We start from the raw sequence: 12,640 nt of genomic DNA, 5'->3' as shown, positions 1-12,640 counted from the left end.
TCTATTACATCGTTTTTTTTCGCCTGTAAACTTATGAAAGTGATGTTAAGTTATTTTTCATTTTATTTGACGATATGATATATAGATTCGATATATGGATATCCAACATAAAAATCACTAGAATTTCACAAGTGGATATAACCTTTTCAATGAGCTCAGTTCACTGCGCTCAAATTTTCCTCAAGTCCATCACTTTCTCCACTTAAAAGAATACAATTAAAATTTTCTGAACGGTAAATTACCAATTTTCTGAGGTATTACATAGAGTTCCTGCCACAATTTAAAGCTTAAACTAACGGTAAATGTCGAAATAGCACGTGATTTTGAGTAAAATAAATTGATTACGTGAGAGAACTGTTTAATGTACACAGCATATTTAGTTTTTAAACAAAACTTTGCACCTCAAACAACAAAGCGAGAAAATGAAACAAATGCCGCTACTCACTTTTTATTAGACTGGAGCTTATTTGTGCTTTATCAGCTTCCACCAGCAGTTAGGCACGCCTAGAAAACACTTTATTTTTTCACTTATATTTGTTATTGTTATTGTTGTATATAGTCTGTGTCAGTTGTTGACAAACAATTCCCAGCCGAAAAACTTAATTAATTGAAATGCCAAATAGACTGGAACCAGTGTCAGCAGCACGTACATATAATAGGTCCAACTTTCGGTAATATTTTCCATCATCACTGTAAACAAACGAAGGGAAAAACATGTTAAATAATGGCTACATACGCATGCATATACACATATACACAAACAAAGATATTGAGAGTTGAGGATGGGCCGACGCAACGCAGGTAAGCAAACACACACATACACACATAAATGCAAACATATACATAAGCAGCCATAGATATATATGTATGTATATGTACTCATGCCTGTACTGCTGCTTATAATCAACGCGAGTTCGTATGAAATATTATGCAATTTGGTGTGGGCTGAAAAGAACTGCGAAGAACTGTTCGCGAGAAGGATAAAAATTGTGCTAAAGTACTTTTAATTAAATGTAAATGGTAGCTGCGTGTAAACGTGGCTACGCGTGTGTGTTTGTATGTGTGTTTATTTGCACGCGGTAGTATGTGGGTAAATCGCCGCCTGCAAAGCTCAAAGGCTAAAGCGCACGGCTGGTCGGAAAACGCTGTTGCGGCGGTGGGGCTTGACTGCTTGCTCGCCATAAAAGAGATAGGATTAAAACATAAATAAAATGTGGAAAAGGGAAAACACCGATTATGCCGTATATACAAACACATACACTCACAGGTGGTGCCAGCTTTTATACATATTTATGTATGTATAGCTTTGTATGCTTGAGCGTTACATACAAATACATTTAATGACGTGCGGGGTGGAAAAAAGAGTTAAGCGACAGGTGCAAAGCTTGTTTTTTTATTTTTTTTTATATCCACGCAACATGTTACTTAGAGTATAACAGTTTTGCTGACAGCTGACTGTAGTTTTTTTAGTATAGCATATGGGATAAAAAGATCGGCGTATAAAAAGTGAAGAGTTGATCAGCAGAATTCTGGCGACTTGACAGCCCTTGACGGGATACAAATTTCGGATCCTTTCCGGTTGCGTAGATCTGACTGTCGTGGGAACGATGGTGGCGGCCACTTGATTTGGTGGTGTTGGCCTGTCGTGCCTATCGAGCATAATTGTAAACATTACACCTTAGGTTCACAATAAGATATGTTAGAGCAACCTTGTAACCACAAAAATGTTATCTGTACATACTAGCATGAAGACCCAAATCCTCTTCCTGAAGTGTCATCTACAGTTCAATTGTTTCTGCGATGCCGGAGTGAATTTTATTTTTTTTCCGACCAAGAGCTGTCAACTACTTAAACGTATTTACAACAACAACAAAGCTTAAGTAGTAGGCCGACCTATAGATCACAAAAAGTGGATTATCAGCTTTGGAACCATAGACTTTGTTTGGAATCCCACAAATCGCAAACTACAAGAGTAAACTCACCAAAAGTAAATCTGATAAATCTAAAAATATAAAAAAAGATCAGATACCACCTACTTCCCATAGAACGACCTTTTGAGTCCCTACACCAGTGTCACGAATAAATGAAATCGGTCTATATCTCATCTTCAAGCACAGTTATTGCTCACAATTAACTACACGAAGGACGGAGCCATGAAAGTCTTTTTTTTTTTTTTTTTTTTTTTTGCATTTTGGACTTAAGATAATTTTAGCACGTGGGATACCTTTTTTTGAGGTCCTCCTGGAGATCAGTCCGCAACTGATGAAGTGAATTTAAATTTAATCGCCGAAGATTAAATTATCTCCTCTATCCCTAGATTACAAAAAATACGATCCGAGAATGCCTTCAGCATGGAAAATATTGCATAACATACCTTTTTCTTGATTAAAAAGAGCCAGGTGAGTCTCTCGATGAATCTATTGAGAATCTGGGTCCGTTTCGGTTACGTAGATCCGACTGTCGTGGAAACGGTCGAAACTCGCTCAGAAACAAACCCTTAGAAATAAATGTTCATAAATTTTTAATATTATTTGTCAAAATATTTACTTTGACAGTTGATTTGACAGCTATCACTTCGCGAAATTCTTTACCTAAAAAAACACCCTATATTTTAACCTTTGCTTTCCCACAACTTCCGACAGTATTCTACGTTTGGTTCCACACGAACTTCGCCTTACTAGATTTTACCTTTACCTTTTTATTTACGGTAATTTTCCACAATTTTCCACGGCATTAGTGAAGCGCAGCTACCGCTCAGTACTGCTCACAACTTTGTGTATACATTGTTAAGCTAGCAAATTATAATAGGTGTAGCCAGCAGTTAAAGTAACCACAACAACAAGAGCAACACAAAGCGGGACATCAACAGCAAGAGCAGCAGCAGGCACAGATATAAAGTGTGCAATAAACTCTAAAAAAAAACTGGTGTATTTATGTATTTACTTAGCAAACAAACGCAGTTGATAATCTCTTTTTACATCCGACCAACCCAAATGAGAATGGCCAACCATCAAACGCCCACGAAAACGAAACAGCACGTCGGTGAAACTGACAGCGAGTCACAATTTTATCTGCATACGCGATTGTGACCGCTTACAGTGGTGTTTAAAGAAATGGCAGCACATAAGTTGACTTCAGCTATTACCAGACTACCATAAGAAGACGAGTTGATTAACGGATAAAGCAACATTTGAAAGAGATAATCTTCAAAAACTAAATGCCAAAGAATGTTCTTTCGAATGATAATAAATCTTAAGTTCCTGTGTTTTTCTTTAAAAAAAAAAAAGTATTGAACCTCGAAATGGATAACTTTATAATGTACGGGGAACCGTCAAGTCTTTTTCGAGCAACAGATGATTTCAATATCAGAAATATACTCGGCTATTTCAGATTGCTTCTAAAATAAACGTTTTTCTATAGAGGTTTTAGCACGGTCGGACCAGTAATCTTCGACTAGGGTACTTTGCCATGTGACTTTTAAAGTGATAATTTTCGTGAACTAAGTCAAGTGATGCCACCCTAAACCCAAAGAATATTAGTGTGACTCAACTTATATTATTATTAGTATTAACTTGAAGGAAACCTTGATGCCTATACATATTTACAGACATGAATCTATGAAACCAATTCTTAATTTCTGAAACGTAAGATCGTGCCTTATTTTCAATTTGAGCTTTGAACTTCAAAACTTATTAATCCATATTAAATAGGGATGTCTGATCAAGTTTACTATTTATGACAGCTTTTTATTCAATACAAGAGCGTGCCTTAGGTTAGTTGAGATGACTGATCACTCAACATGGCGAGGATTCTCAACTAGATTGTTTGTCTTCGAAGCCAGGCGGAAAGAATCTCTTTTTTCCAATAAGACGACACTGAATCTATCAAAAATATATATATTGTTTCTATTCCCGTTTTTTCACTTGGGTGTCTGAAAGTCTCAGATCCGAAATGTGTTTGCTTTGATTCGGCCAAAGCGGGCAGTTCGAGGAGGAAGTGTTGACTTGATACTGCTATCCGGTAAGATATTCAAACTTACTGCATTAATTTCCTTTCCTGGACATCTTACGATTTACACTGGTCCGAAGGACCCTTCAACTGCACAGCTACTGAATGTTGGCCAGTGCTTGTTGAGTTGATCAAGAGAGCTCCTTCTTATTCCCAGTAATTGAGACTGAAGTGCCTGTCCTGGCAAGGTCATCAAATTTACAGTTTCCTGCAATCTGCTGTGGTCAGGTATCCAAACCAGTCTAATCATAAAGTAACTCGATACCAGAAATAAAGAGTTTTGATATCCTATCACTTGCTTTTAGCGCTCATTCAGCGAACCCAAAATTAATAATAGTTATTCTCAAAGAGGCTGCGCTCTCTGAGATCCACTCTTTTGATAACGACCACAGCAAGCGTGTTAAGAATTACGATTTAAGAACTTGCACCTATAATGTCCGACCCCTTAATAGGGAAATTGCCGCAGCCCAGCTGGTTAATGTCCTCGTAAGAGTGCAGGCTGACATCCCCGCCGTCCAAAAGTGAAAAGACGGGACAAGGACTGAAACCCGTAGGTCCTCGTGGGATTTACTACAATGGCTATATAAAGAAGCGCAAAATCGGTGTGGGAAAAAGACTCCGTCGTACTGTCATTCACCCCGGTGGATGAACGTCTTGCCACAATAAGCATCTATCCACACTGGCTACTTTAACGCCAGGTTGGGCAAGGATGGTATCTTTGCTACAACGGTTAGTAAATTCTGCTTCTATGATAAAACATCCCCAAATGGATTGAGGTGGATCGGCTTCGGCGGGACTCGAAATATGGTTATCTGTAGTACTAGATTCCAGCATAGCAAAATTTATCAAGCTGCCTGGCTATCTGCAGATCGAAAAACCTCCAACTAGGTCGATCATGTTGCGAAAAACGGAAGACATGTCTTCAATAATTTAGACGCACGTCAACAAATACAATGAAGGTTCAACGTCTTTACCCTTAGCACCCCTCTACTTTTCGTATATCGTATTCCCCAGAAAAATAAAACAAAAAACATTTTCCAACCTGAAAATATAATTATGAACCAAAATGTACAACTCAATTAACAGTTTTCAATTTGTTTTAACACAACTGTAGACAATCGAAGTCAAAAGCCATACATACACACAAATGTCTGCACCGTTGAAGGTAAATACAGTTTAACGGTGGAAAATGAATTCAGTTAATGACCACCAACGAATTCCGCACGTTTATCCAACAGATGTTGCATGCAACAGCAGCGGCAGCAGTTAACTTTGTACAGCTGTTGTTAGACGCGTTGGCTTTTATTTAAATAGCACACCTATTTACCGCTGCATAGCGCTTCTATTTATATATGTATGTATATACATACATAAGTGCATATGTAGCTGCAAGCTTTAGCCCTTTCTTTACAAAGTACGAAGCGATTTGCATACACATATACATATTTACACTCGCAGAATGGCGATGCAAATACAAGATATTTATATATAGATGGCTATGTAGTATATATGTATATACATATGTACACGCGACATAGCTCAGCTAGTTTAGTTGCGTTTAATCCACGTAAATGCAGCACAAGTATGCACCATTACCTTCGCGAGGTATTAAGCTACAACAGAAATTTCATCGTAAATAACATTTGCACGACAAACACACACACATACATACATGCATATACTAAGACAAAACTAGTTGAGTAAAAATAGGTAAGACCTTTATAAATAGCAGTTTCTAAACTTGATGAGCTCTACCTCCCACATGTAAAATGCACAAAATATAATTTTTAAAAATATTTGGCATAATTTTAGGCGCTTAAAAAATATTTTCATAGCTGACTCGAAAAAATATTATTTAAATTGACTTTAATATCGGTAACGATTCAAATGGCTTTTACTTCGTTGTTATGAAAATATTTACACTCCAGTGTAGCTTAAGAATCAAGAATAATATTAAAAATCTTATTTCTTCGATAATTATAAATATAATAATTATGATAAATATATTGAAGAAGCTCGTGTATACATTCAATTCGATCGGTACGGCCGTTTCGGAGGAGTTTTCGAGGATCAAGGATCAAGGTCTGGGAGCTCTTAAATAGTCCCATAACGAACTGGTGCCCTCCATAATAAAATAACCTTACTTGCCGAAAAAACTAGAAAAGGCTAATAAGTCCTCGAACAGAGCAGCGTTGACAAAAGACTCGGGAACGGCCAGTAGACTGCAGTAGCGAGGCTTGGTCAGAGTACAAAAGCAAGGAAACTGAAGCTAAGGGTGGCTCCAGAAAAGCAACAGTCCCGGAGGCAGTCGGTACCAAACGCTGTAGTCAAACTTGGACGTTAAGGTCTAGAAAGCAGCTGAAACACTTTCCTTTATACGTGTAAAAATATGATATGACCCAAAGGGGATTAATAATGACTTACGGCATATTGGTATGGTGGCAAATAACAGAGAAGAAATACGCGGTAAAACATTTGAAAAGTGGGCAAAGAGCAGAGAGTATCTGTATTAGATAAGCTTTAAGAACAACGCCAAGCCAAGCACTAAACGTAATTCTACACTTACAGCCAACAGACTTGATTTATAAGCAAATGGCAGCGAAGTCAGTCAATCCAGTGTCTTCCAAGGTCTGACAAGGAGTGTGGTCATAACAAGAAATATTTTTATACATACGGATAGTCAGACGGCTTTGAGTCTCAAAGGATATCGTCTAAGATAAATGCTTTAATTTCTTGGTGAATCAAGCATTCTACTTCACGTTTAACCTCCAATGAATTCCAGAACATAGTGATGTGCCTGGGAACTGGGAAGCAGATGAACTAGTCAAAACAGACATCACCCTACACTCCGGGAAAGTGAGAGAATTTAAAAGTCTCTGGCTAAGTGTAGTACAAATTGTTATTAACATAGCTGAGTTACGGTGGAAACAATCCCAAACAATCCCCCACTTGCTCAAAAAGCAGACAAACGTAGCGTGAATGGAGTATGGGTAGCACATGCCGACTATTAAATTCGCTGATCTAAAATCTTATAGCGGAGAACTTCCCTAATGCTTCATTTCCAAGCTTTAGTTCCCTCGAATTCTACAAAGGTGGTTGATCTCTTCAGGTACTTTCGATTCGTAGGGTAGTCAGCAGATTTATTTCATCCGCAGAAGATATAAATTCTTACATATTTTAATTAAAATCTTTATCGCCTTCAAAATATGCCTTTTTCGCTGGAATGACCTTCAGCTCTTTTTAGTTGTGAAATCAGACAAATGTCACAAAGAGTCAAATCTTGTTAAAACGGTGTTGACTTTGGTTTCGTAAAGGCCAAAAATATAAATCAAAATCATGCTGATCATCATTTCTTCTCACAGATTTCTTCGTTAACAAATTTCTTTGACAAATTGCTTTACGTACACGCCTCAAAATGACGTACTATTACTATGCAACTAATTCATGGTGAATTAAAAAGTGCAGAGCGCGGTAAACGAAGAAACGATGATCATCATCTTGATTTTCGACCTACTTCCGTGCGTTTTTTTCGGTTTCTGCTGAGCGAGGACCACGCTACCGTTCTGATGTCAACACGACATTCCTTACCGGAGATAGATGGACGAATGACATGAGGCAAGTGTTCGATGGCTACACGACCTTCACCTAATGCTTTGTGCCATTCAAATAATTTGGTTCATGATTAAGTAGACACCCAAAGCAACTTTTTAAAAAAATTTCAAGGATTCATTGTAAACACAAAATGTCAAACAAACTTGTTTTTTTTTCAATTTTTTCATGGCCCACCCGTCAGAAAAAGCAAGACGCCAGTTCAAATGGACCAGTCCGAGGCAGATTTGATCAGATGATGTACACTTCCAAGTACTCTTAATGCGGCAGCTTTTCCCACAATTATTTGCGATATATTTTTTGTCGCTACAACAACACCAAAATTCAGCTAAAGAATGGCATCTCGTTAAGGTCCCCAATTCCCAAGCATTTTCACACACTTTAGCCAGATCTCGCTACAATGGTCTATCTATTATGAGAGGAAATTGCATGCGCAGCTAATGTCTTCATTCTAGAGCTCGGAGTAAAATCCGACATTCGCGTGAAAAACGGTGGATATTACCCATCACAGGAAATGGAATTTGTGCTTAGCTTTTATAAAGTCAGAGACTTTCGTACTTCTTTAAAAATTTTAACATTTAGTATGAAAAAATATGCATAACAACTCAGCCATTCAACTTGCTGAAAAACTAACCCTCATACTTTGTAAAAGTTTTCCATACTATTGTATATTCGCCTTGACATACAAATTAACGCTCTACCAAGCTTAATCAGCAACATCATCATTATTGCCGAGATAATTATTTTATTGCTTCATTACATTATCATTACAACAATCTGCACTCTCAGCTGGATATTTTATTAAAAAGTAAGACACCCACATACACACAAACTATTACGTACACATCCGCAACTGTGGTCGTAAACCCCCACAAGCGATTCTAGTGGACCAACACCAACCAGCAAGAGGCAGCGCCAGCACCAGTGCCATCGCCTGTAATGACAGTTTGAACGGTGGTAACAACAACGGCAGCGACTAAAGCTTCATTGCTTCATCGCTTTCATGCTGACATTTTTAAGGCCATTAAAGCTAGTCGGGCTAGTGAGCGAACGAACGAACGAGCCAACGACCAAAGCAGCCGCCACCGAGCGCGGGCGTTAACGCTGTTGACCGAGCGGAGCGGAGCATTGAAGCAATCAGCATCAGCATCAGCAGCAGCAGCAGATTTGCTTCAACATCCATATGTTGCAAATGTAACGTATATGTCAGACATACACAAACTAACATCATATGGTATATGTGTGAGTATGGCACACAAGCACACAAGTGCACTCACAGCGTCCTCGCCACTTGCCATCACATCCAGCTTAGCCGCATATCCTTGCATAGCCACATAGCCTTCAAATGCAGGCACCCACACACACACACATATGCAGCTACACCCAGACATATACAGACATAAATATCCCGAAATGCATATATGCACGTCCACTCACATACACACACACACAGCTGGTGTGGTGTAGCCATCAAGCATCCAAACGAATAATGGCTGACAGATTTTAAGGTTCACTGCAGGAAACCAAAAAGGAAAATTCAATTATTTCACGTTAAATTGCAACTTAAAAACGAAATGAGTTAATTGCACAAAAGTATTTACCGTGTTGTGTTGGCATGGCTTGGCATGGCTTGGCTTGCCGTCGCTCGCCTTGCTTTGGTTTGTTGCCACTGTCCGTCCGCTTGGTTTGCCGGTTCGTTGGGCGGTCTGTTGATTGCTTTAAGGGATTTCAGTCATTTTAAATACTCACTCACTACACATATTTACATACATACAGACAGACATATGCAGTTATGTGCATATAAATGGGCTTATATCTCCTACCAAGCTTTTCTGTCCATTGTCTGATTCCTGTTTTCGATTGTATGTCTGTGTGTGTGTGTGTAACTTCATTTCTGTAGCTGCAATTACGGTTTTCCTGGTTTGTGGCTTATTGTTGCTATTGTGCTTTTCGAACTGTGAGAATTTTTGTAGCTCATAGCTGAAGGATATTACATATTTGGTTGGGATTTTCCAAGTGAGAGATAGGAACATAGATTTCTCAAAGAGAAAATCATATTAACAATAATTGGTGAAAGCAAATGGACCAAGTGTTTATTACTACATACAGGAGCAAAATCCGATAAAATGTATACAGTTGATATCTTCTACTTTTCTAATTCGGAAATAGTTTACCGAATTTATCCACAAAGCATTGATTGAAATGTACACCGGAAACCACAACTGTGGGTTCCAAAGTGCGTTACTGGGGACTTTCGTTTATTGGTAAATGTGTGCATCATTTTTTGAGATATCGATTTGAGATTTTACACACGTCTGTATATAGTATTATAGTTTAAGCTTTTCTTGTTTTATCTTMAAGAAGCTACCAATTTGTATGAATGGGAGCATACGCGGTTTGTACAAAAAGTAAGACGATTTTGAATTTTCGTTGGCTACGCGTATTCGATTCTCAATTTTTTTATTGCGTTATACTTTGTCAGCATAAGTAAGGTATATTTGGCACTCATATACGGCCATTTTAAATCTTTAGTGAATTTTTAATAGACGTGTTTTGGTTTTTCTTCGATTTTGATTATTCCAAAATATGAATCAAACAATCTGTGTGAAACAGAAAATTAAATGCGGTGACGCATTCCAAATGTAGACTGTATCATATGGTGAAGCTACCTTTAACAAAAGCATCGCTTATCGGTGGTACAAAATGTTCTCAGAGGGTCGAGAATATCAGAACAACGAATAGCAGGACCAAAAACAACACTTTAATGATGCCATAGCAATCGTATTCCCCAGAAATGGCTCCTGTGACTTTTTTTGTTCCCAAATATGAAGAAGCCTATGAAAGGACGACGCTTCCCTACGATTGAGGTTATGAAAAGTGCATCGAAGGAAGAGCTACACAAGATAACAAAAAATTTATATTTTAAGGAGTTACAGCAATATAAGGGTCTCAAAAAATATATATTTTTTTATTGTCTTATTAAATTCTATAACACCTCTAGAATATTGTCCTAAATCAAGTTGATCCCAGTAATATTTTCGAAGATACAGCCTTGGAGACTTGTGCGTTCGATAGATAGCTAGCTAGATTTAGCCGTCTTAGTCTTTAAATGTGTTTTTCTCGAAACTGTGTTTTTGAGGACGGTTGGCAAGATTTCTCGAGATCTACTCAACCGATCTTCATACAATTGTACACAGATCTTTGAGATACTAGATCTAAGGCCTTAAAGACCGGTAATATATGTAGCAACTCGTTCAGTGCCATGTTGGAGTGGTTGGTAGTGCACCACAAATACTTTTCTTGGTCACATTTGCTCTTAAGATATTCTTTACCAAACTTATAAATTAGTTAGAGGCCAAGAAAATTATACACAATATTATCACAATAGCACAGCCGCCCAACTACCGTAGAGTGGAGGAACAAAGAAACGAAGTGGATTTCCGTCAGCCAAACTGTGAGAGCTTCCTCACAATTCTTACAGATTCATTTTAAAAAAAGGTGCGCTTTGAGGTACTTGTGGCTTGAAAGATATGCTCTACAACCAATACTTAGATCCTTATAAGTAAGTTGCCTTTTATATTTCCGGATTTAACATCACTGGGGATTCAGGGAACTCACAAACTTTGTTAACGTTATACGTACTTAAAAAACAAAAAAATTAAATTAAATCGCGAAAATTTTCGCCCGATTATATTTCACAACTTTCAACATGGATTAAGGGATCAGTAGGGCAATCTGGGCTGTTTTTTGAGTTTTTTTATAGAAATTTTTATGCTACAATAGAACTTTTTCACATATCATGAGGTACATCGTGGAGTGTATAAACAAATTTGTTCGGAATTTTTTGATGACATCTGTCGGAGAAATGGCTGGGTGAATGAGATGCGGTTTTTCACTGGCAGACACGATTTCTCATGTTTGGATTTTGAAACACAAAAATCCAATTTATTCTTAAAAAGTACATGAATGGTTATCGTCCCTAATAGAATCATGAAAAAATCTTGATACATAAAAAAGTAATTAACGTTTTTTTTTTATTTTTCTCCCTGTTTAAAACTGCGAGCGCTCTGAAAGTCGAGCGGTATTATTATTTTTGGGCCTTTTTCGAAACCTTCTAATGGTAAAGTGGATATCTACATTAATTGTAAGGGTAAAAGAGAACAGAAAATGCAAAAAAAAAAAACAAGTAAGGAAGGGCTAAGTTCGGGTATCACCGAACATTTTATACTCTCGCATCAAATACCGTATTTGTGTAAAGTTTTATTCCGCTATCATCATTGGTTCCTAATGTATATACGAGTATTATACAGAGAAGGCATCAGATGGAATTCAAAATAGCGTTATATTGGAAGAAGGCGTGGTTGTGAACCGATTTCGCCCATATTTCGTACATGACATCAGGGTGTTAAGAAACTATTATGTACCGATTTTAATTGAAATCGGTCGAGTAGTTCCTGAGATATGGTTTTTGGTCCATAAGTGGGCGACGCCAGGCCCATTTTCAATTTTTGAAGAACGCCTGGATGCAGCTTCTTTCTGATATTTCTTCCGTAAAATTTAGTGCTTCTGACATTTTTTGCTAGTCGGTTAACGCATTTTTAGTGATTTTCAACATAACCTTATTATCCGATTTCTTCCATTTTTGAACTGTATATGGAAATGCCTGAATGAAACAACTCTGTACAGTTTGGTTGACATAGCTATAGTAGTTTCCGAGATATATACAAAAAACTTAGTAAGGGGCGGGGTCACGCCCACTTTTCCCAAGAAATTACGTCCAAATATGCCCCCTAATGCGATCCTTTGTGCCAAATTTCATTTTAATATTTTTATTTATGGCTTAGTTATGACACTTTAAAGGTTTTCGGTTTTCGCCATTTTGTGGGCGTGGCAGTGGGCCGATTTTGCCCATCTGCCAACTTAACGTTCTTATGGAGCCAAGAAATAAGTGTACCAAGTTTCACCATAATATCTCAATTTTTACTCAAGTTACAGCTTGCACGGACGGACGGACAGACAGACA

The 12,640-nt window shown here is 37.8% G+C and overlaps 1 long non-coding RNA gene across 1 annotated transcript in view; it reads right to left on the bottom strand.

The window, feature by feature from the left end:
* The window catches only part of LOC108969016, a 46,066-nt gene that overhangs the window by 18,411 nt on the left and 15,015 nt on the right, over nt 1-12,640 (bottom strand). The window contains exon 2 of the long non-coding RNA XR_001993373.1: nt 446-690. This is a non-coding gene — a long non-coding RNA (uncharacterized LOC108969016). The remainder of the gene's footprint in view (nt 1-445; nt 691-12,640) is intronic.

This window comes from Bactrocera latifrons, unplaced genomic scaffold, assembly GCF_001853355.1.
Source record: "Bactrocera latifrons isolate USDA-ARS-PBARC rearing strain unplaced genomic scaffold, ASM185335v1 scaffold_238, whole genome shotgun sequence".
Taxonomy (NCBI): domain Eukaryota; kingdom Metazoa; phylum Arthropoda; class Insecta; order Diptera; family Tephritidae; genus Bactrocera; species Bactrocera latifrons.
The sequence above is the reverse complement of the archived record's forward strand: the minus strand, read 5'-3'. Positions and strand labels throughout refer to the sequence as shown.